Below are 24519 nucleotides of genomic sequence, written 5' to 3' on the forward strand. Positions count from 1 at the left end.
GGTCTTATTTTCCTTCATTCTCTAACCTCTTTGTTCTGCCTGCATTTGGCGTGCATGCAACAAGGACAAGTTCCCAAAGGAACAGAAATTTTCCTTGATTAATAGTTGGATTAGTGTAGATGGAGCTGAAATCAGGCTCCAAATGGTTTGTTTAGAGTTTTTCCCTCTGTTTTATTATACCCACACTACAAGCAAGTTTGGCATGTGCATCTGAGTCCCTGCTACAAACACACCAGAGCAGAGGGATGTGGTGGCTGCACCACAGTGCTTCACACATGTGTAAATGAGAGTGGTACACTGGCTTACAGAAGAGAACTCATAAATATGCTCTAGCCCAGTGGTTGGGAGATGCAATTAGATGTCTGCTTTGAACATAAAATATTATCCATTTTGTTTGCAGAGCCTGCCATGTGTTTCCCCAGAGAAAACAAGACACTAGAGGAAAGCCTTAAAACTTTTCATGCTTTCACAGATACCCAAAACCCCATTATTTTACTCAGCCTGAGCTGTTGCTCACAGCCTTTCCTGGTAGGTGTTCTCACCCACTCTGGACCCTCTCAACATTTAGTCACCTGAGAAAGCTTAATCCCATAGCAGATGACAGACAGTACAAACAGCCAAGCCTCTTAGGAGGAATTTCACCAGAAATTGCTGTTGTTTTGGTTGTGTGGGCTGAGTCACATAACAAACTTTCCAATCAGATTTCAAATAAACTGAAATTCATGGCAGCCTCAGTCAAGAGCTTTCTTTCTGCTCAAAAGACACAACTGATTTACCAGTAATCAGACTGCAGTCCCTTCACATGCAAGCACTTGCTCAACAGCTCTCCAATTAGGAAGGAGTCTGGTCCCATTAAGACTAATCATACAAAACCTTTCCCTATTAATTTGAGTTCAAAACTTGACCCAGAGTCTGTATCTCACACAGCTGATGCCCAATATCTTAAATCTTCCACTTAGTGTCTAGAATTTTGTTTAAAATAACTTTTGCTCAATGGATAGGAAAGGTTAAAATCTGGTGTAGAAATGCTTCTGATTACAAAGCCACTGAATATTTCAGGCTTCCAAGGATAAGATTTAACAAAAGTTGGAGCTGAACCTTGGAAACTGTATGTAAATCCCCCTTGGCCTAAGTGCAGACATGATAGTTTCTCCTTTTTTACCTACAATAGCAATATGCAAAATCATAAACAATAATTTCCGAGGCCATCAGAATAGGAATTATCAAAACTGTGTAAGACCCACAGAAGTATCTGGAATCTTATATGGCTTTTATGCAAATTTCCCAAGCAACTTCAAACACTCATAAGGCCCACAGCAAACCTCATTCTCAGAAATACCTCTGATTTCCTTTTTGCAGTAAGTATTTAATTTTGTGAAAGTTAAGAGAAATTCAAACATTATTTCTAGCTACAGACATTGTAATGCATTTTAAAAAAGTAATAAAAAAATAAACTTAAAAAAATATTATTTAAAACAGTTCCTAAGGTCCTTTTATTATAGTAGCTTTACCTGGCCAAATTTCACTTGACATCTGTCCACTTAACATCCTTTTGAACAAAATATATTCTTATTCCAGAGCATTCAGAGACAGCTACTGCATTTTAATTTCACACCTTGCCTTAATAACAAATTAACTTGAAAGCACAGATAGATAACCCTTTGTTAAATACAGGTTGCTGTGGGCCTGCAATCTCTATTTCCAATGGAATAATGTAGAGCCAGGTTTGCACTGTATCTATAAGCAAACATTAAAACATAGGAACAAATTCAGGGGAACTGTTTTATTCTGGTGAACACCAACATGATCAGCTCTTACTCATACCATCTGAAACAAAGCCCAACAAAAAAGGCCCTGGATCCGGCCCATAAATATTTGCAGTAAGACAATTTGAACTCTCCCAATGGATAGGAAATGTGCCAAAGTGTACTGTTAAAATTATTCTCTCTGCAATGAGAAGAGCGGCCCCTTTCTCTGAGGCCCAAAAGTTGCTCTACCTGGGGACCTAGATATGTTCACGTGCTCAGCAGATTCCCCCACAGCTCCACAGCTGTGATCAGCTCTCCTCTTAGATGTGGAAATCATCAATCAAAGGCAGTAAATATGTAATGGCACATGACTTGGGACACCTCCAATTTGGGAGTTAGACACTCCCGTACAGCTCTTGAGGTGACCACGTGAGGAAGACTCTGCTTGTTCTACTGCTAAGAGCCTATGGAAAGAGAGAGGCACAAAGTCACCATCAGAGCCTACTTCAGTCTCTACCTGAACGGGAAAATAAGCAACAAAAGTAAGTTCTAAAGACACTGTTCACTTGCTGCTTGCTGCAACTCTGATGGCCTGCGGTCAGGCTATGGCCGAGGGCTCCTGGAAGCGCCCTCCTCACAGCCCAGCTGTGCCTATTCATCATCATCTGCTTCATGGGTATTTTAATCTGACGGGCGGGGGGACCTCGACTTTCGTGAGTACTAGGAATGTTATGTAAAGAGAAATCTCACTCTTTCCACTGTGAAATTTTGCCTCGGGCAACTTATGAATGTTCCAGGGAAGATATTCACCATTTTCAGTAAAACAGCTGACAGATCCATCTGCTGCTCTTGCTGATATTGGGTGCAATTTTCAAGTGCCTCAGTGACATACACTCCTACAGTCCCAGTGAATAGCCAAGTTCCTCCTGCATGACAATTTAAAGGGAGGAGAGACAATAAACTTTTGCTCTAAATTTTTGAATAATTTTAAGGATGACTTGCTTTTGAAATATCTCAACATTGACGACTATGAAGTTTAGAGGAACTGCGTTTATACAGTTACAATGAGTTTCCCAAGAAGTGTAGATGCTCAAGAGGGAAATTTCCAGTTCTTTTTCTCTAGTTTTTTTATTTTATAAAACTTACCTTTATTTTATCCAGAAAAAAATATACATGGAATTTTAGTTGAATAAAGTTATAATGTGGAAATCTTGTTATTTCACACTTTTTAAACAGTAAAAATGTAGATTTATATCTATTGCAATTTTCTTTGATAGCCTGGTGGATAATATTTTCACTTTGTTATTTTTAATGCAAAAGTAAAAGTGCTTATTTTGCTATTAAAAATTGAAACATTTAAATTTGAAATTTATTTTCACTGTATGAAAACCAGATTTGAAGATGAAGTGCTTAATTTGAGTTTAAATTACATCGTTTGGCCAAATTCATATATATTACTTACTTAAGGTTTTGATTAGCCAAACAAGCAAATTTTTCTTGCTTTGAAACCTTTTCACCCTAATTTTTCAGCATGATTCTGAATTAAAAGTGAGTCATTCACACAGATGTCACCAGAAATTTATGGGTCAGGGAATTTTGAGTTTACTCTGCCACAAATGTGTGAAAGAGAAGGACTTGAATGCTGCTTTATGGAAAAGCTCCCTGTAAATTTACCTGCAACAGAGCTGCACAGGCACCTACAACAGTCACAGGCATGCTCGTGCCCATGGGCTCAGCTGCCAGCAACCTCAGCTGCCAAACATCCTGTGGATGTGGCATCAGGGACACACATATTTATATATTTAACCCACAGGGGAACACATCACCATGTCTGTAAGGGAGCCCCAAGGCTGGCAGCCTTTCCCTATGCCTTGTGTCAGGTTAATAAATAAATATGGTCACTACTGCTTTGGTCCTCTTGACCCACATCAGCAAGCAGGGAGTAGGAATTTGCTGCATCTGACAGCCTCCTCACCTTGTGAATAAAGGAGAGCAGTATAAAAAAACAGCCCACTGAAACTCATGTTTGGCAGCTGGCAACCTCTCCTGAACTGCCATGGGGGCTTTCATCTTTCTATGAACACTGCACAACTGCTGGGGGAAGAGATGGCGACAGAGCAACAACAAAAAAATTACACACAACTGTGCTCATCGGTGCCAAATCTCACTCTCCCAGTGCTGGTGAAAAAGGCAAAGTTTCTCAGGCTTTCCTGTAAGGTCACAGCTGGTACTTCTATGAATCTTCTTATTACATGGGAACGAGGCAGAGGTTCATAGAGAGAGACAGATGGCGAGGAGCAATGTTACTTATCCTAATGTGCATGTGAGACAAAGAGCTGCTTGGCATACCTCTCACTCCCAGTCCTCGCTGGGCCATGGCGGGCAGCCGTCCCCCGCCAAGTGTTTGTTCCCCTCCACTTTTTATTCCTCCCCTCAGTGAGTCTGATCATACTTGTCTTTGGTGTTTACATGAATCATACTAGATGTTTTCCAGAGATTTGGGCTCTAATGAGCAAGGCCAGCAAAAAGAGCAGCAACAAACAAACAAGCCAGCCCAAGCCAAGCTTGCCCACCGCCGTGCATTTGCATCCACGTAGGCCACCCTCTCCGCCTGCCCTGTCTGCCAAACCCTGAGAGGGGTGGCAACAGTGGGAATGGGCAGCCCCCGGGTGAAGCTTCAGGATTTGGGTTGTAGATGTACATATTAATAATGCTGAAAACACAAACTGTGCCTGGGGTTTTCATGTGGGAAGGACAGGAGGGAAGCAAGATTTGTGTTGGAGGGAAGGGGGATATTAATTGTGGCTCAAGCCAGGACTTCAACAGTGGGAATTAGGAGAAGGGAAAGAGAAGGTAAAAATGCAGTTTGCATATTCATTCAAGTATAGCTTAGAATATGAGGGAAGAAGGGCAGACTTTGATCTCTGTGGTATAAGGCTATCACTGGAAGAACCTCACTCATTCCAGCTGAATTATTTCTGTTTTTCAGCAGCAATGGAGAGGAGAATCTACTCTCCTGAGCCCAACCTCCTTCTTCAGCTGCAAATGGAAAAATTCACATAGCACTTCCACTGCCATCACAGTGAAAATGCATCTGGAATTAATGCTGAAATCATATGAGCAGGATCTTCCAGGAAAGACCTTGCAGAACCAGAGGCAGCACTTCTGAGAGAAGATAAGACAAGATATGGCTCCATCACATGGCAATTGCCCTTTTCAGACCACCAGCAAAGGATGCAGTTCTTCATTCAGGCAAGTAACTATTTATAACCAAGCTGGCTGTGGGGAAACCCATCCTAGCCCCTGAAAACAGGATAGCCAAAAATGCAAAGATTACCCCTCGAACTGGCACTCAGAGGAAGGAGGAGGAGCTGGACTGAAAATTGGCAAGTTGCAGCAAGAAGATGAAGGGAATTGTTCATCCAGGGTATTTTTATTTTGTGGTTCTGTAGGCAGGAAGATAGATGGAAAGGCAGAACATGATTTGCAGCTTATACAGAACTTTGAGTAACTCCTAACTAGCATGCCATCATGGAGGGAAAGAAGGCAAGATAAAAGCACAGCTCTTTTTTCTTTGCTTTTTTTTTTCAACTATTACTAAAACAGTTTAATTCCTCAGCAGAGTAGATGATATCCCATTCACTTTAATACCAATTACATTTAGCTAGGTTTTACTTAGAAGTAACTGGAGAATTTTCTTTCAAACAAACCAAACAAGGTTTAATATGTTGGAAATGTGACAGATTGACACATGTATCAAAAGTCTACAGCAAAATTGTTCATGATCCACCCTGTACCAGCTCTACTGATTCACACACATTTCTCTATGTACTGAGAACCCCATATTCCAGTCTACCCCAGAACCAGTGTAAATTTTTGTAGCTTCAGCAAAAGGCTGATCTCTGGCTCTATGTTATGTCAGCCTCTGCTATCGTTCTGCCTGCTGTCCTTGTAGCACAGGCCTGGCAGTGCCAATAGTACGTCCTGAAAAGAACTAGGCACCTCTTCCTGAGAAGAACTAGTGGAACCATCATTGTCAGCTTCAGCGATGATGACTCCCTGACATGGGAAACCAAGGAATGGGGTCCCTCCTGCAGCAAGGCTTACATAGACTCATTGTCACTGATGAGCTGCTACAAACCTAGAGACACCAGGCTAGCAGTAACTTTATATTAATAAGCATCATTTCACTCAGGACTAGGTACATGGCCACCCCCCAGGCATCAGTGTTCCTGTGACTTGCAATTTAAAGGAGATGAGGCAGCACATGTGCTTAAAATAAATACTGAAAATGTTTGACAAACTGTTGTGTTTACTATTTACTTGTGATTTTTGTAACAAACACCAAGGAGGAGGAAAATAAAATTTCATTTGGCATAATTTTGGTTTCCTTCATGTTTGTAAGCCACTCCCACTGTCTCCACTACAAAAAGCAACATCACCACTTCTGGATGTCCCACAACACAGCAGGGCCAGTTTCCAGCTCCCACTACAACACGTGGGAGTTTCCCTATTGGTTTTAGTGGGACATATGAGCAATCAGCACCTCAGAAAATTAATTAACTTCCATGACTCATCTGTGCTTTAGCCTAAGCTGACTTGTAAACATAAGGGGCAGAAGGCTGCTGGCACTGACTTTAAAATTCAAAGCACCCTTTCTACCTCTGATATAATTTCAGTTAAGACCTACTGTAGCCAAGTGCTTCAGGATTTGAGAGTCTCTGAGTTTGAAGGGCTGTTAACATTTTACAGGTTACTGTTTCTTGCTGGCATGGGGTATCAGTTTCAGCTGCAGTAAAACAGGGTACTGGATTCATGATAACACACCTTCCCTGCAAGCTTACCCAAACCAAGAACAACTGTGAGACAGGCCTTTGGCAAACCAGCACAAATGCAGCAGTCTGGGCTTTCAAATACACGAGGCCCCTTACACAGCTGCACTGTGGGGTAGGAGCCAAAGGTGCAGATTTCCATGCACATAACAGTCTGGCTGCAGCCCCAGATCCTGCCAGGATCTCAGCAGAGCATCTCCGCAGCCACAGGAGCAGGTGGATGGGCTGGGCCATGGGTGTGCTGCCCTGCCTGGCAACAGGAGCCCTGGCAGAGGCATGGCTGGAGCACACCCACCTCCATCAGCACCAGGGTGCCTCCGGTGCTCACACCAAGAGGTGCTCACACCAAGCGGTGGTCACACCGAGAGCGGCTCACACCCAACACGGCTCACACCAAGTGCGGCCCAAACTGAGCGTGGCCCACACTGAGCATGGCCCACACCCAACACGGCTCACACCCGATACGGCTCACACCGAGTACAGCTTACACCGAGCGCGGCCCACGTCACGCGCAGCCCACACCCAACACGGCGCACACCCAACACGGCTCACACCCAACACGGCTCACACCGAACACGGCTCACACCCAACACGGCTCACACCCAACACGGCTCACACCCAACACGGCTCACACTGAACACGGCTCACACCGAAGACGGCTCACACCCAACACGGCTCACACCCAACACGGCTCACACTGAACACGGCTCACACCGAACACGCCTCACACCCAACACGCCTCACACCGAAGACGGCTCACACCCAACATGCCTCACACCCAACACGGCTCACACCCAACATGGCTCACACCCAACACGGCTCACACCAAACATGGCTCACACCCAACACGGCTCACACCCAACGCGGCTCACACCGAACGCGGCTCACACCCAACACGCCTCACACCCAACACGGCGCACACCCAACACGGCTCACACCCAACACGGCTCACACCCAACACGCCTCACACCGAAGACGGCTCACACCCAACACGGCTCACACCAAACACGGCTCACACCAAACACGGCTCACACCGAACACGGCTCACACCCAACACGCCTCACACCGAAGACGGCTCACACCCAACATGGCTCACACCCAACACGGCTCACACCCAACATGCCTCACACCCAACACGCCTCACACCCAACACGCCTCACACCCAACGCGGCTCACACCGAACACGGCTCACACCCAACACGGCTCACACCCAACACGGCTCACACCGAGCGCAGCCCACACCCAACACAGCCCACACCAAGCGTGGCTCACACCGAGTGCAGCTCACACCGAGCTTGGTGTATGCACTGCAATGAGCAAAGTGGGGAACTACACCTAATGGGTTAAATACACTTTGTTTCCTTTGAGGACAAAAGTAAAGAGAGCATCACAAAATATCCTGTTTTTGAAGGGTCCCACAAGGACCATCAAGTCCAGCTCCTGGCCCTGCACTGGACAGCTCCAAGAATCTCATCATGCTTGCAAAAGTGCCTTATTTTGTTCTTCCCATCCATGCAATATTCATATTTGTATACCTAATTCAGAGAACATTTTCAGCAAATAAGTATAAGAAAGGCTTTATTTAGAGGTTAAGTATTTGCAACACTCCAGTATGTCTCATATTTCTGCCAAGCATCTATTTCCTAAGCTGCACTGAACACAGAGACTGTATTTCTAGTACAAATATTCAGACTTGCACCTTGATTTCTACACTTCTTTTATCACTGCAAATAGTTGTAATAAAAACACTACTAGCAACAACACTATATTAATATACTCCAAACTAAATAAGAAAAACCCTACAGTGAGCTGAATTGGCATTCATTATTCCAGTTGTTTCATATCTTTAAATGATTCTGGTAAATCGATAAAGCTCTGCAAAGTGGCTGTTGTCTGCTGATTTCTAACTCTAGTCAGTGGCATCCACTCTTTAGTGCACCACACACTTGCTGTGTAGCCATTAGATGAAAGCACTATCACCTGTCAAACAAACTGCTAGAACTGTGATAAATTAATGATCAAATAGTACAGTCTGATGTACAGTAGCAGTGCCGAGGCTAGTTACAACCAGGCCTCATGCTTTAAAAATGTAGCTGACATTAAAAAAAAATCAGCCATTAAAGAAAAATGTCACACAGCTTTTCAAAAAAATATCTATTTAAAAAATGACCACATACTGATACTCCAGGTTTTACTAAAAAAAAAAAAAAAAAAAAAAAAAAAAAAAAAAAAAAGTGAATATTACAGTAAAACCTTTCTGTATACTATGACTTTTCAAGGCAAGCAACAACACACAGCTAAGCTGAGAGGATGTTGGTATTTTTTTGGTAAGAAGTACTATGTACAAATCTGTATCTCAGAGGAATCCTCTGGTGTGTAATGGACAAAACTCTTGTTTACAAATGAAATGTCCCGAGTTCTTCTTTTTCCCTAATGCTTTTGATTTTTGACATCATGGGTAAAATATTTCAAGGGAGCTCCATATCACTTCTAAATATAAACAATACAAAATAAGCCTTTGCTTTTGAAGCACTTGACATCCTTTGAGCTTTGAATTTCAACTCCTAATAACTCTTGATGCTCACTGCATTAATGTATAAAGTCCTTTTTGTGAGCTAGAAATGGTTCCTCATGTCCCTCCTGCCATTGGCTTTATGAGCTTAATTTATTCTTTTTAATATAAAATCTCATTACCTGAACATGACACCACCACTTCCATTTCATCTTTGATATAAGAACAGAGAGAAACCAAAATCAAAACCTTAAATAAAGTCTGTAATCATCCCTCACTTTCTCTTGCTTTTCAAATTTCTAAACAAAATTAAGTAAAAATACCTTCCAGGGCACACTAAGAAATGTAAAGAGTGGGGGAAAAAAAGAAAATTACTTTATAGTGAACTAACAAGGGACATAATTACTTACACAAGCAGCATATCTTTTTCTTGATGATATTCCTTCATGTTTATTTTGCTGTATTTGTAAAAGATGGGTAGTGCCTAGGAAGAATGGATATGCTGGAAAGCTTGATCTACTAAAGCAACTTCTGAACAAAGAGTTACTTAACCTTAGGCAAAATACACTTTTCCTAAACTTTATTTTAGCATAAAACACTTAATAGACTGCAAAATATGTAGTAATGGGTTTTGAAAAAAATCTTTAAGAAATGGATACAGCTAAGGAAAAGCCACCACTGAGAGAATTCATTGAGATGGAGGCTTTAGTTGGGACTTCCTGAGTCCTGATTTTAACGGAAAATTGGAGTGATCAAGGTATTAGCACATGAAAGCATCACTTCCATGCACTAATGGCAGCTCCTTTATGTTGTTGTTGTTGTTAGAGATGTGACTTAAGCGTTGACTTAAATTTTGAATTTGGCAGGGATCAAACTCCATGATCTAATTATGTCTTAGGGCTTTCACTGAGTCTTTTGAGGTAGCTGGTTGAAAAGATAAAGACTTTTTCACAAGGAACACACTTTTCATCCAAATTCACATCCCAGATCCTGCAGAATCTTTATGTTCTGTCCACTTATAAGGAAGCCTTCAACAAATAAAGGCTTGCATCCCTGGAAAATTATTTTTTAATTATGAAATGTCAACTACTCCCTCAGAGAGCAAATGACCTGTAATTTTTTGCACTCCTGTGCTGTGCTTTTTCCTCTGATACCAACAATAACTGGGACTGTGTTCATCTGAGGTTACCATGCCGGATCCATTGCTGTGAACATCAATTAGAATGAGCAAGAAAACTAAATTAGGCACTTTGTGTTGCTGAAGATTCATTTCAGGTAGCCTATGAAAACACCATTTCCTACTCAAGAGTCAATCAGTGCCTTGAGATTAGAGTATGCTTTAAAACCATGACAAAATTTTATATATATTGGCAATAGGAAGCTGGATTTTACCTTCCCACTGAGGGAAGAATAGATGAATCTCCCTGAAAATTTGTATGAATGGATATGTGAGAATTAGGCTGCATGAACCTGCTATCCAATTGCATTGGGAAAAGAAGAAAGCTTGCTAATCGGGATGAGAAAGTGGTGTGTTGTTGAATATAGATTGGCTACATTGATTGTGATGTACAAACACATTCTGCAATAATTACACGAAAGGGTACAACGCTTGTAATTAAAGCATCTTAGCTGACGTTAGCTCATTTTGCCATTTATCCTTTGTTTACACCCCCAGTATTACTAAGTACTCTTCATTTAATTAAACATACTCGTAACATTCCTTCAATTAGATAAATAATGCAGCTGCTTCCTCCATCACATAAGGATGGGAAATCAAGATAATGCAATATTTATTTTTATTCTAGTTCTCTCTCTGTCAGACACTTTACAATCAAATCCATGCAGCTGCCAGGTCTATCAGTGGTATTTCAATTCATATACACATTAAAAGAAGCAAATATCTCATTATCTACTTAACTATCATAATCTGTAAAAAATTTTGGCAGACTAGGTAAAGGAAAATTGAAAGTGGCTTTATAAAAACAACTTATTAACAGACTCTTCAGTGATAAAAGGCTTCAAGATAAATACCACAGATAGTAAAAACTAGCTTAAACCACTGATTTGAAACTCTTACAAAAGCTTGACGGTTTCTAAATAAGTAGCAATTAGTCTGAAGTAATCCATTTATCTCCTCTGCAAGTGACTGAAATAAAGAGAAATTAGATAAAACTACATGCAGAGAAACAACTAAGTGATAACAGGAATGCAATCAGATGGAACTGAACAAAAATTATAAAGGCAGGGCAATAATATATAGTTCATTTGCTTATTGGAGGCTTTGATTCATTCCCTGTGGTAATTGTAAAATTTAATAATATCTGTATACTTACAGTGTTCTGAAAAAAGCACCACCATTACACATTGTTATCCCTGTAGGTTGGATGACAAATGCCTGGGGCAATACTACCATCAAAGCATGTGACATACCCAACATGGGTCTTCTAATCTTCATAGGGATGACAACTGTCATTTTAAAGTGCATGGCAAATGAAGAGGGCATAAGAAAGGAAACTTCTTTTTGGGGGGCTGCTGGTGGTAGGGACTGCTTAAGCCTCCACTGTGCTTTAAAACTGCAGTAGCAAACCCCAAGTAATTCACTTGAACAGTTATATAGATTTCTTAATGCTTAGAAAGTGCTGTCCAGGCTGGGAATAACCATCTGTTCCTTCGAGAACTCAGACTCTCCTAGCTAATATATACAGCTAATACACTGTATAGCTTATATGTCAAAAATAGATCAATGCCTGCCAAAGGAAGATATGTACTATTCCAGCAAACAGCTCTGCTTAAAAGTTTGTGCCTTTTTTTTTTCCCACTGATAGATAATATTTTTAGGCTATGCAAATGAAAGAAAAGAATCTTCAGTCTTTGATTTCTATTTACATTTTTTGCTCATGTAATTTTAAGTACTAGCCCTTGTCTGCTTCTCTTCATTTCCCTGTGCTACAAAACGTGGCACAGACAGTGCAAATCACCGACCCTGATAGTTGGAATAACATTGTCACTTTAATGTTCAACGTGTTTTCTTCTTAACATTTTTTTTCGCTTTCTAACAAGACTGTACTGTGAGACACCTTTTGTTATGTATATATGAACAAAAGCAGTCAGAACAAATTTAGTACACTGAGCAAGGGAACTAAAAGTTGACAACAGCTAACAGACAAGGTACTCTATACTAGATTTAATCTGCTCTTAAATTTGCTTTCCGGAGACTACGTTGGTCAGACAGATTAGTGTTGTACACTTTCAGAGGGAAAAAGATAATGCAGAATCTAGATAAAAAACAAACAAAAGCCCCATAATCCCCCAAACCATGAGTTAAGGATATGTTTTTTTCTAGGAGGTCCCAAAGTAATTGTCTGTCATTTTTCTGTGACAGCTATAATAGTGTAAATACAGATTTCACACAGTCTATAAGTAATTTTTTTTCCTGTGACCAGTGCAGTGAAACTGTGGTCTGGAAAAAAGGATCACAGACTGATGAAATGAGAGCACCCAAAACCACTGGCCACTTTAGTTCCATTAAGTGGCACTAGAATCACCAGTGAAATCCAGGCATCCAGCAGTCTTTCCCTATACCCTGCACTAAAAATAGTGGCTTGTTAGGCCCCCTCAGATTCCTTCCACAGGTTTCAGTAAGATGGTGACCGGACCAACTGTCAGCGCGTTGTTACAAGTACTGGATGAAGTTAAACATGAAACATCTTTGTTCAATCAGTACAAAATAAAAGTGATAAAAGAAAGCATCTTTCACAGGAAGTTCTTTCTGTTGTTGAAGTACAAGATTTATCCCCTTTAAAAAAAACAACACAGAATAGTAGAGATGACAGAGCCATTCTTATTTTGAAAGAGGCCTGAGATTTTCAAGGAGCGTGGGTTAGTAATTTCTTTCAGTGGAGTACAACACTGAGACAGGACAGAGACTTAGATCTGTGCTCAGATGCAGGGTTGTGCAAATTTCAGGAAGTCACTAGGATAAGGACAGCTTTTTCTCTGTCTGTTCATCGCTACTTGTACAATGGCCTCCAATTCCCAAGCCGAGCCTCCAAGATCTGAAGTAATAAAAAAAAAATTAACTATTAACAAAAAAAAATAAGTATACTTGTATTGAACTTTAAAATACAGCAGTGGAATTTAATGCAGTCTGCATTTCATTAGTTTTAACCCATATTGGATTAACTTGAATAAAATGAGTAGATAGGAACATTTTAGAATGAAATACCTGAAAACAAGCATGCTAGATGAAAATTTCCCCCAAACTCTCTCTTACAATTAAAAAAAAAAAAATCATGCTTTTAATCTGATCTATCACTTCAAAAAAGAATTGCATAGCAAGATGCTGGTTGTATCTGATCTGGAGTTTTGAGATATTGTTCAGGAGTCAGATAATGTGGCAGTGATCTACTTGACCCAGGAATTCTGAATGAGGCTAGACTTGATGAACAGCCAGATCATCACCAGCCAGCACTCACCAATATGGCAAGATTCAAATTCCCACTGCAGAGGGAATGAACCGGCTTTTCCAATCAGCTGAGAGCAGATGAAGCAAGTATTCTTGGGGAATGCTGCAGTACAGGAACTGAGCTGCCAGGCAGAGAATCAGCAGCCAGAGCTTCTCAGTGCCCCAGGGTCAGAGGATTCCCACACTCTGAATACTCCCAGCAGGGCAACACAGGTACCAGAAACTGCTGCCAAGGACAAGTAGGGTAGAAAGCAGATTTTCTTCCTCATGCTACACAGCATGCTGATGTTGGGCTGCTCACTGTCTGACCCACAATTTATGCACCTATGCAATTCACACACCTATCTAATACATACATATTCATTAATGATACCTCACCATGTATTTTACAGAAACAATGCTAATATGTTTTAAGTTGAATTGACCAAACTCTGCAGACTCCTCTGCCAAGAACTATATCACCCCCAGAAGCAAACTTCATGCACACCTGGACCTCAGTCTGTTGCCCTGCCTGGATTCAGCTTTGCACGACCAAATTCATGTTAACAAGAAAAAGTCCTGTTCTGCCAGTGATCATCGATTCCACTCACAATAACCAAGACAGAAGATATGTGCTAGACTCAGTGTTTCCAATTGTCAACATTTTGTTTCAACTCTTACACACTGAATGCTTTTATTTAGCCCCCAACTCTTCACATGTTTGAGACCAGAGGAGAAACTCTGTTTTCATTTAGGCTTCTAGCCTTACACTTATGAAAAAGCATCAAAAATGACCAAAATATATCCCAAAGAGTCAAAAAACCAAAAAGTAGGTTAAAATCAATTCAGCCTTAATAAAAACATAAGAATGTTATGGAAAGCTGCCCAGAAAACAACAGTTCTCAAAATATCTTTGCAAAGATCAGCAATTTGATTTTGTACTACAGTAAAATAACTAAAATTTTTCAAAATGTAAACTTTTCAGAGTTCAAAAAAAGAAACCTGGATCTCTCTTGAATCAGTCAGCCCCTCTTCAATTCTAGAAATTTTTGTCAAAAAACTGCAAAATTTTCCACACTGAGGAAAGATGCAAGTTTTTTAAGAACATTTAGTCAGTCCTTCCTGTGCTGCAGGTCTTAAGTTATGGAATGAAATAAGGGAAATATTCCTATTTTTACCTTACACCAAAAAGACAAATAATTATTTTTAGTTTTTATTTGAATTCTCAGGATTAAGCAGCCAGGAGACAGACTTTCTGCTATTTCATCTTGTTATTTTTTTTAAATACTAATAAAATGAACTCATCCTTACAATTGAGTTGATAATTCCGTAGACACCTATATACTTCTCATTCACTCACTGAGTATTTGCTGGAGCCACCTGAAGATTTAGCCCTAACTCTGACCAGCATAAAAGAAAACCCATTGAGAACTATGACAGAGTATTTGATTCTGTGTGTGTAGAGCTCACAGTAGCCTTTGACAACCCCACGTTACAAAGATCTCAATGATTTATGCTTGCACTTTTGCAGGCATGATTTATGCAGTATGGTGCTCTCTCAGCCATGAGCATCCCCTATTACTGTGAACTTACTTCCCATATCCCAGTTATCAGTTACCAAGAACCCAGTGCACAGAGACAATGGCAACTTACTGTTCACTTCCAAAATCTCCAGTACAGTGCTCTGCCCACATGTAAAAAGGTAACTTGATCCCAATTAATGAAAGTGACTGGGTCAGCCTGTCACCTCCCATGCTCTTTATGTGCTGCTCAGACATCTATGCGCTTATTAAAACCTCAGGCACTCTACATAAGCTCTGCCTTGAAACCAGTTGCCAGAGGCATCACTGCTCAGAACCTGTCTACAGGTTCCTTGGTTTCAGATCTGACATCACATAAACCTCTCTTATCCGCCTTGGCAGCACAGATCAGATGAAAAGAGGCCCTGTCCTCACAGAATGATACTCACAAAAAGGATGGAGGCACACAATAATAAACATTTCACTGCTGCTGTTCCTCACAAATGTACCTTACTGCTAACATGCTCCAAGGTTAGAAAATGCCTACAACAATTGGCAAACCTCCCTTATTTTTTTTATCAGATTCAGAGCGTGGAACCTTTTACTGGAAGCTTTTTTCCCAGCTAATTGTCTCTGTACTGTTTAAGGCAAAGCTGGAGCACAAGCAGTGACAGCAAATGATTTCTGAAAACATTTTTGCTTCTGAATAATTTTTTGTCCTTAGACGGATTGATGATTATTGTCCAAGTTCTCCTCCTTGAGTTTGACTGACCACCAGTCACACAGCATCATTTTTACTCCTAACAGGATGGGTACCTTTCATCTTGAACAGTTAAAACCTAAACCTGGAATTCCAGTAAGAGTGAGGTGACTTTGATAGAAAGAATAAAGTTGTCTGAGGTATCTGCCTTACATGTGGATTCTGAGCTACCTAATGTCCAAATAAATACCCATGACAGCACAAGACTCCTTGTTTCTGCCAGCAGCCCAGAGCCACTGCTGTCCTGCAAGAAGCTGTTCCATGGCTCTGTGGCTGCTCAATGCAATAAAATCCACCACTTTCAGAAAGCAGCTTCCTGAAAAATGCAGTTGTAACCCATGTCTGCTTCTCCTAAACTGGTGACCTAGAACAACAGCCAGTCCATCTTCAAGAGATTAAGGTCTTTTTATTTAAATGGCACACAATGTAACATTCAGGTTAGGCACATAAGAAGAACAAATGGTCTCTTAAAAAGACTTTGAACTTTATTTCTTCTTCAAAGAAGTTTGGCTCTTGGAGGAAGTGGTTTAATAACTGAACTTGCCAGCACAGGCAGGAAATAGTATTTCCTATGTACATCCTGGCACCAAAACTAGATTTTAGTAGGAAAGGTTTCTGATTTCCTTAAAAAAATGCAGTGAGATGGGAAGAGCAAAACATTGCCTTGGAGAGGACTTCACTCATTTGAATTTTCAATTGCTGATTCAGAGAAAGGGTTTGGATCTGGTCTGTGGTACAAATCAAAGGGACAAGAGCCTTTACCAGCACTGAGTGATAGGGATGGTTGGAATTCTCCTGCTTTAACAAGAACCCCTGTTTATTATTATCAGAATTTCCTCTTCTTTTGCAGGCTCATTCACAGACTGGCTAATGGCTTTCCATAAATACTAACAAGTGCTGCCTTAAGGCTTTGTTGTGCTGCACAACATTAAGCAACAACAATAGGGAACAGCTGCTCCCAAATAGCTTTGCAGTTAATTACACTATATACCTACAGTATGTCTTCGTGCCCTACATTAAGAGAGCTATTGTACATGTACAGTCCAAATAATGATGGAAGATATTCAAGACAGTCCTACACATTCCAAGCAAAATAAATGGGAACCAGATTCAAATACTCACACTGCTCTTGCTGCAGGAGACATGAAAAGCAAAACAAATTAACATTACAGCAATAACATTATCATCACAACAGAAGAAGTTTGCGTGTATTTTTTCATTTGTATCTTTAAAATAAGTATTAGATGGCCTAACATCTGGTTTGTCAAAGAAGTTTGTCAGGCATTTCACAGATGTGTAATACTTTTATTTTTACAATCTGGAATAATCACAGTCTGGCATACAAAGAAATAACTTTTATAATCGTGTTCCTCACCCAAATACATCCCCATCTCCAAGATATGCACATGAAACATTTAAATTAAGAAATAACTCCAGGATGATAAAACCTATACTTATAAGTGGTTTATATTACAATTTATAACAGGCACATTTGCTCAGATCTTGGCTTTCTTTAATAACTTTTCAATTCTTAGGCCCAGCTGGAAGCCTAAAAATAGGCAATAGAAAATTGGCATTTGTTTTGTTCAAGGTATTTGAAAGGATACCATATTAATCTTACCAGGGCCAGGTTAAAGGAATTCTGCAAGTCTCCAGAAGAAAAAACAAATTTACAACATACATGCTGGCAACAAATGCAGCCATTTAATATGAGATTTGAAATTGTGAATTCAGCTCAAACCTCTTCTATTTTCAAGCTTGAACAAGATTACCAACATTTCTCTCAAACATGTCCAATCTCAGCCTGTTCTCTGTCTCTGCTCTAGTTCTGTTCCTGTCCCTCCACTAGCACATCTCATAAAACACTAAACCATAGGCATCCAAAGGCAAAGATGACAGCAGCATCTGTCTGATGAAGGAATAATGGCAGGCCCTGGCATAAGGTTAAGTCTATCCAGAATTTTGTTCAGCCCCATCTTTTTCAGCAGTGTATTGTGCAAAGTTAGGAAAGTAATTTCAAGTCCACGGGCCTCACTTTTTACATGTCTACCATGATGCTGGTGATGCTGGCCTTTGTAGAGGGATGCTTTGTAACTTCTGTAGAAAAGGTAGTTGCCATAATACTTCCCTTATTTTTTAACATGCAATGTTACTACAGTTCAGAAGAATAAAGAAAAATTAAAAGGCCATAATTTATATAATTCCATGATATAAAAATAACTTCAGAATTATTCATATTAAAAGAAAGGCACCACTGGATTCTGTCTTTAGGCAAAACAAATCATAGAATCATAAATATGCTGAGTTGGGTATCTTCTAGTTGATGAGCAGTCATCTGAGCCAAATGTTTAGAAATATTTGTGTACTTACAGATGTAGAAAATCATAGCTCCCTTATTTATCCCATGAAGAAAGTGCTTTGGCATCCTACAGGCTGGGCCAAGCCATGTGCCTCTAGCTGTGCTACAGTAATGGCATCAAATGCAGCTGCATTACACACTACTCAGGAAGGAACTGCCGCTAATAAGCCACAATTTAAAATACTTTAAATTACAAAGTACTCTTTTGAGTAAAACATGCCATCTCTGTCAGGATTAGGGTGCCTGGCCCTAGACACTACACGCCAGGGATATGTATGTGATGAAGCTCCAGTAAGAGCAGCCTGTGATTGTGGTTATGCTGTAAGTCCAGCTGAGCCACACCACGCTGACAGAACTCAGGAGAGGTGAATCAGCTGCTGCTTGTGTTTGTTGCACCAGCTGGGGTTCATGAACTTTCCCCTGACCTCTCTTCTAATTCAAGACTTTGTGGTTTTTCAATGATCTAAAATTTTAGCTTGAATGTGTATATATACATACGTGTGTGTGTTTATGTGTATATATAACCTCCACTGTGCTAAAATTAGGTTCTCCACAGTTAAAACGACCAAGGGACAAAAGTAGCTCACATTTTAGTCACTGCTAGGGGCCAAAAAGCTATCCTCTTCCTGCTCAGCATTACTAAAAGCAGCTTCATGTCAGCATGACAGACGTAGAGGTACCACTGTCTCAGTGTGTCTGCATTGCTCAACTTCTAATGTGAATAAAGTGGACCTGTTATTCTGGTCACTGCAATACTCTATCCAGAGCTGGCACTGGTACCTCCACAAGGCTCTGGATGTGCTGGTAACCAGTGTGCAGCCCACCACCCTGCCACATTCTTGGCTGTAGATGGGAACATGGAAAGAGAGAGGATAATTCCTCTTGGGCAGGATTTAGATCCCTCAGTCTCAGCTGGATTTCCCTGTGCTTGGGAAACCCAAGTTTTCTCTGTCTACAAGATCTGCACTGTACCTATATAGGCACAGTGAACCTCTACTCAGTACCAGTGCTGAAATCCTAATTCAGAACTTTTCCTTGGAACAGCACTGATATGTCCCCCACCACTCTGGGATAAAATGGTGCTCAGATGCAGTAGCTATAAGCCCTGTCCAGGTTCACAGAGAGGAATGAGAGACACTGAATGAAAAACCTATAAACAGAAATCTGAACCTCTTCTATAATCAAATAAGGAACAAGACTCCCTAGATAACAGAGCTTTCAGACTTTGCTTTCACTTTGTTATGAAATTACAACAAAAATCTCCCTCACTCTCTGTCCCTTAGCTGATGGTAAAACAGCATCAAGGAGCAGAAATATCCATAACCCTGGATACAGAATGAAACAAGACATCTTTTTCCTGCTTCCCTTGGATAGTCTAGGAAGTCACAAATGACACATGAAGCAGTAAATTTGAAAAAAAAGCTGGAGCAGTTAAAAATGGCTGTTTGTTCCTCATCATCTCCCTACAAGAGCAGCCTAGCACACCGTAACATTTACTCTGTCTGATGCCAGCATGTTGGCAAATATGGAAGCACAAAACACGTGGTATTCCCCACCTGTATTGCAGTTTCTCCCATGAAGACCAACACTAATCACAAAAATTTTCCCACTTGGTCTGGTGATTGAACTGTCTTGACGCATAAAAAATCCATGTTAGAAAATGTGTGTTCTCTGAGACTCCAACTCAGGATTTCTTAGTGTTACACCTTGTTATTTGCTCAGAGTTGCAATTCAAAATATACCTAATTTCTTTTATTAGGCTCCAGTCCCCCATTTACAAAGATGAATCATGCCATCACTCTCCCAAAGACAGGCTGGATCTACTTCACATATCTCTTCACAGCTCAAACACCACACCATATATACAATTAGCATGCCAGACTTGTTGCCTTAGGGTATTGTAGAGGCCAGGAGTATTAACAGGTTCAAAGTAGGATTAGACAAATCCATGCAGGATAAAGGCCCATCAGCAGATGATCACTAACCACTATTATCTGAAACCCACAGAGCACCTTAGGTGAAGCACTGCTGTGTCTGTGTCCTACATCTTAGCCTCTTCCTTGGGATCCACTGCTGTGCAAGGCTGAAAACAAGATACTTTCTGGACAGTCTGGCAATCCTTATAGGAAGGAGAAACAACAACATGATCATAAAACTGTGAACCAAAAGTTAATAGTTACAGCAATGAAGGCAAAGAAGCAAAAGAAGTCTAGTCTCTTTTTAAAGGGGACCTTAATTATTGAAGAGAGAACACAGAGCGTAAACCCATCCATCACTCTCCTTCCCTTCCTTATTCCCTTTGGTCCTTGCTCTGAAGATGAACAGGCTGGAGCTTGTTTTTGTACCACCATTAGTGACGTGTCTCTCGGCTCAGGAGTCAGCTACGGGACAGCCTTGGTGGGTTTGAGTTGGAAGAAAGCCGTCCTGAATCCTTGTCTCCTTAGAAGAAACTAAAGCTGACCCCTCTGAATCCTCCTCCCAGCCCACAGCCCTCTGGCACTGGCATTTTCAGACATTCAAAACTCAGTCAATTTTCACAGCAAATGAGTCTAAGAGAACAAGGATGTTCCTGGGCTATTTTCTCATGAATTGTTTTAATAGGGTTGTTTCCTTTACCTGCTACCATTCGCATTTAAAAGTCCTTCATTTTGAGAACATTTACTTTAGAGGATGCAAATGTTCTTTTGAAGTATTTCTGCTTGGAAACAAGATAAAAAATACTTCAAGAGTGATTTTATACCAATGCAACATTTTCATTTAAAGTAGACAAACAAAAAAGTGGCTTAATGTTTGTTTTTGCCTAAGTTACAGGCAACATTTTTTGTGGAAAAAAGAAAAAAATCCTGCCCAGGTACTTAAATAAATATGCAAAAATAAGATTCACTCTTGGCTAAATTCAGGGTAAGACATTTAAAGGTACATGGACTTCCTCCTGGTGCCTAGAAAGTCTGAAATACAGCTATGCTGGGGTGCTATTGATGCAATTTGAAGGCTACTAAATTTGCAGAATCAAACTGACACACTAGTGATCAGGCCAAGGCTGTGTCAGTTGTGCCAGTTCTTGGCAGACAAAAATAAAAAGGTTTCTACTTCTATTTGAATAAATATGAAGCATTTGCAGTAAATATACAAATATTTTAGATACAACAAAATATTTCATCTGCTGACTTAATTATACATGTAATAAATTAATACTTCCATTTTTAAAACACAGGTATCTTTAAAAACATTTTAAGGAACAATAATGTTAAAAATTTAAAAATGTCATGGAACTAAGTAATTCTGAAGAAATAATAATATTTCATTTGGAAGGGTGGAAGTGGCATCCAATTTTCTTTCCTCTGAAAATGTTTACTAAAATCAAGATAATTCAAAAACGTTTCAGTGACCTGAACAGAATTACTCCAGGAAGGGAGAAAGGAAGTACCAATCAAAATATTGAGTCCAGTTCTGTATGCTTCTAAGAAAAGGCTTTCATTCTGATAATTTCAATTTATATGTCATATTTTTTTTATTGCTCTTTAAGTCATGCAGCTTGAAGGCCTGGCTTATATTCTTCTCCAGCTACTCATGATGCAAAATTAGACATATCCTTTTGTATACATCCCTCAAGGGGTTGTGGGTGGATCTTGCCACTGGATGCTACAAAATATCCTCAAATCAAGAGCTTTCTGTGTTAAACAATTCAAATCCCAGGAGCCTATCCAGCCAATTTACCAAGTATAAATGTAGTTCCTCTGCCATTCACACTGAGCGCAGTGAATTCCATGCAAAATCCCTGGGGAACTAGAAGAAATATTTTAATGTTCAGCAGTAGTCTTTAATTTTGCCTTCAAATTATGTCACTGACCACTTTTCTCTTTCCTCTTGAGGCAAGTGTCTTCCTCAGAAGGCAGGTTTTAGGAGAAGTACCTCATAGTCTTTTTCCTAGACACACTGGCTGACCCTGGGGCTGCCCTGTTCGCTGGTTTGACATCAGGGAGTGGATTCTCTCCTAACACACAACCACTTACATGGACAGCAAAACACCTATGGATAGGGTGTGTCCCTAAGGAAGCAAGGCTTTATGCCTACACTTAAGGTTGCTCTACAATTCCCAGTATAAGATCTCATTTCCAGTTCTTTACAGCTTTGCTAAATAAACTGGCCTGAAGTCTTCCATAATGAGGCTCTGCCTCAGGCTGTGTGTTTTGGAGAACTGTTTGTGTTACTAATAAGGCACTAATCCACACTGCAGCTCGATTAGTAGTCAAAATGGTTGACAAAATCTGTAATTATAAAAAGAAAAGTTCCCTGTGCTGACATATCAAAACAGACCTCTCAGACCGCAACAGGGAACAGCCACGATAAAAGATTCTCTGCTCCATTAGCTGTAAGGAGAGTGGGTAGGAGTTTGGCCTGAATAAAACATACTGTGGAAGGAAGAAATATTAGAATCAAATGCTCATATAAAAGCTTTGCTGCAACATCAATAATCTTCAAAGTACTTAACTGGGGAGGTAGGCATTGCAATGCCTCTCTGACAGATGGGAAGATGGAGGCACAAAGAAGCAGCATGGCTCCTTGCAGGCCTGTGGAAGGCAGCAGTGTAAGCCTCAGAGAGCATCCTGGGGTGGAAAAAAATAAAGGTGCCAAGAAAGAGATACTAAAAATCCCCCCCGTTACTTCTGAGATTTATCTTGCTATCACTGCAGTCAGAAACAAGTTGTACAATGTCTCGCTAGAATTGAAATTGCTTCTTGTGGGGAGCACAGAAAATTTCTCACCAGGAATAGCAACAATTGTTATCTCTAGGATGTACAATTTTCATAAAGTGAGCAAATAAATTGAACTATGAGAATCAAAAGGTATTAGACTGAGCAAATTTTTTTTGCAGGGAAGAAATACTAAAAACTAACACAGAAATTATATCAATGATGTAATTGAGAGCACATTACCATAAAAACAGCACCTCTTTCTACTGAGGATTGAACCAGGGGCTCTACAAGCCTTTGGCATTATTAGTACCCATTTCTGGGCCAAGCCCTGCCCTGGGGGAGAGGTGAGAGCCCAGGAGGGCTGGGATATGTGCGGAGAGAGGGATGAGTCTGGAGGGCAGCCTGGGCTGGCTGGGCTTCCCACTGGGAAAAAGGGTGGCCTCTTCAGCAGCCCAGCACAAAGCTGAGATGAGTCTTGCTGTAAATTAATTTAGAAAAGTAGGCAGACACACAGGCGGGGTCGGTGTGGGGCTGGCACACACAGCTATTTCCGAGCAGACGGTCACTTCCTTCTCCTGCCCGAAATGAGCCTCGTCCCACGCAAAGTTTCCAAGCCTTTAATTAGTGGTTGTGTTAGTGTATAATAGCTATAATGAGAAGGCCATAAAAATCCAAAGTTAGCTGAGGGTCCTTAACCATTATGTGGCTCTCTTTACTGATTTTTATTTAAACTTTAATGACTGCCACATAAGATCAAGCAACAACAAACAACATTTGTATTACAGCTGTATTATTTAATTCCCATTAGCTGAAAATGCCAGGCTACTGGCCAGTAGTTCAGGAAAATAAGTGGTGACAGGTGAAAGAAAAATACCCTTCCTGTACCTCTTCAAGCCACTTTAAAGCCTGAGGCTCTGCAATGTCATTTACACCTAATGAAACCTAATGTCAGACCACACTATTTAGCCAAATGTTATCCTTTTAGGGAAAAAATGGACCTTGCTACTTTTAAGGACACGGTGCTCTTTCTGGCCATAATTTCTACTGTCTAATTAAACCATGATAGAACTGATCCCTTTAAATTTGCTATTAACTTATTTATTTCTGCTTTTGAAGGTGCACTTAACACCACCTTATATATTGGAAGATCTAGGTGCTGAAAGCTGTAATTTACCCTCTGGTTTAATTAGATCAATGACTTTATTGGACAGCCTAAATGTCTGAAGTAATAATCACAGTCCAAACTTCTACAAGCACAAAAGGAGGAGTACATACTTCTCTTCAGTAAAGAGTGAAGTATTTTAAAGGGCTGCTTTCATCTCTAATGGCTGCACTATCATTTTGCAGTTCAATTTGAAATGTTTTGGGTTAACTCAGTAACACAACAAATGTAGAGTAACAACAGAGACTCAGTGTTTTCCATCATGTTCTTACAGTTTTCAAGACAAGTCCAGGAAGCAAAATTAGCAGAGTGCAAATTCATATTGATCTGCCTGGCTTCTGAAAAATAAATTTTCTTTCAATGTCAATTAGAGTTAACAAAGTTAGATTTCGATCAGGTTACTTAAGTAAAAGGTCACAAGAATGCGTTAGGAGAAGATAAATCACATACTCACAAACATCACTTTCTCAGAGAAACATACTACC

At 40.4% G+C, this 24519-nt stretch overlaps 1 long non-coding RNA gene across 5 annotated transcripts in view; it reads right to left on the minus strand.

The window, feature by feature from the left end:
• The window catches only part of LOC137481199 (uncharacterized), a 260106-nt gene that overhangs the window by 107766 nt on the left and 127821 nt on the right, over positions 1-24519 (minus strand). Inside the window, exon 1 of one of the 5 annotated variants that reach the window (XR_011003395.1) lies at positions 4098-4117. The exons of the other annotated variants lie outside the window; for them this stretch is intronic. This is a non-coding gene — a long non-coding RNA (uncharacterized lncRNA). Of the gene's footprint in view, positions 1-4097; positions 4118-24519 lie in introns of those variants that run through there. 5 annotated transcript variants of the gene reach the window in all.

This window comes from Anomalospiza imberbis, chromosome 12 (assembly GCF_031753505.1).
Source record: "Anomalospiza imberbis isolate Cuckoo-Finch-1a 21T00152 chromosome 12, ASM3175350v1, whole genome shotgun sequence".
Lineage (NCBI taxonomy): Eukaryota > Metazoa > Chordata > Aves > Passeriformes > Viduidae > Anomalospiza > Anomalospiza imberbis.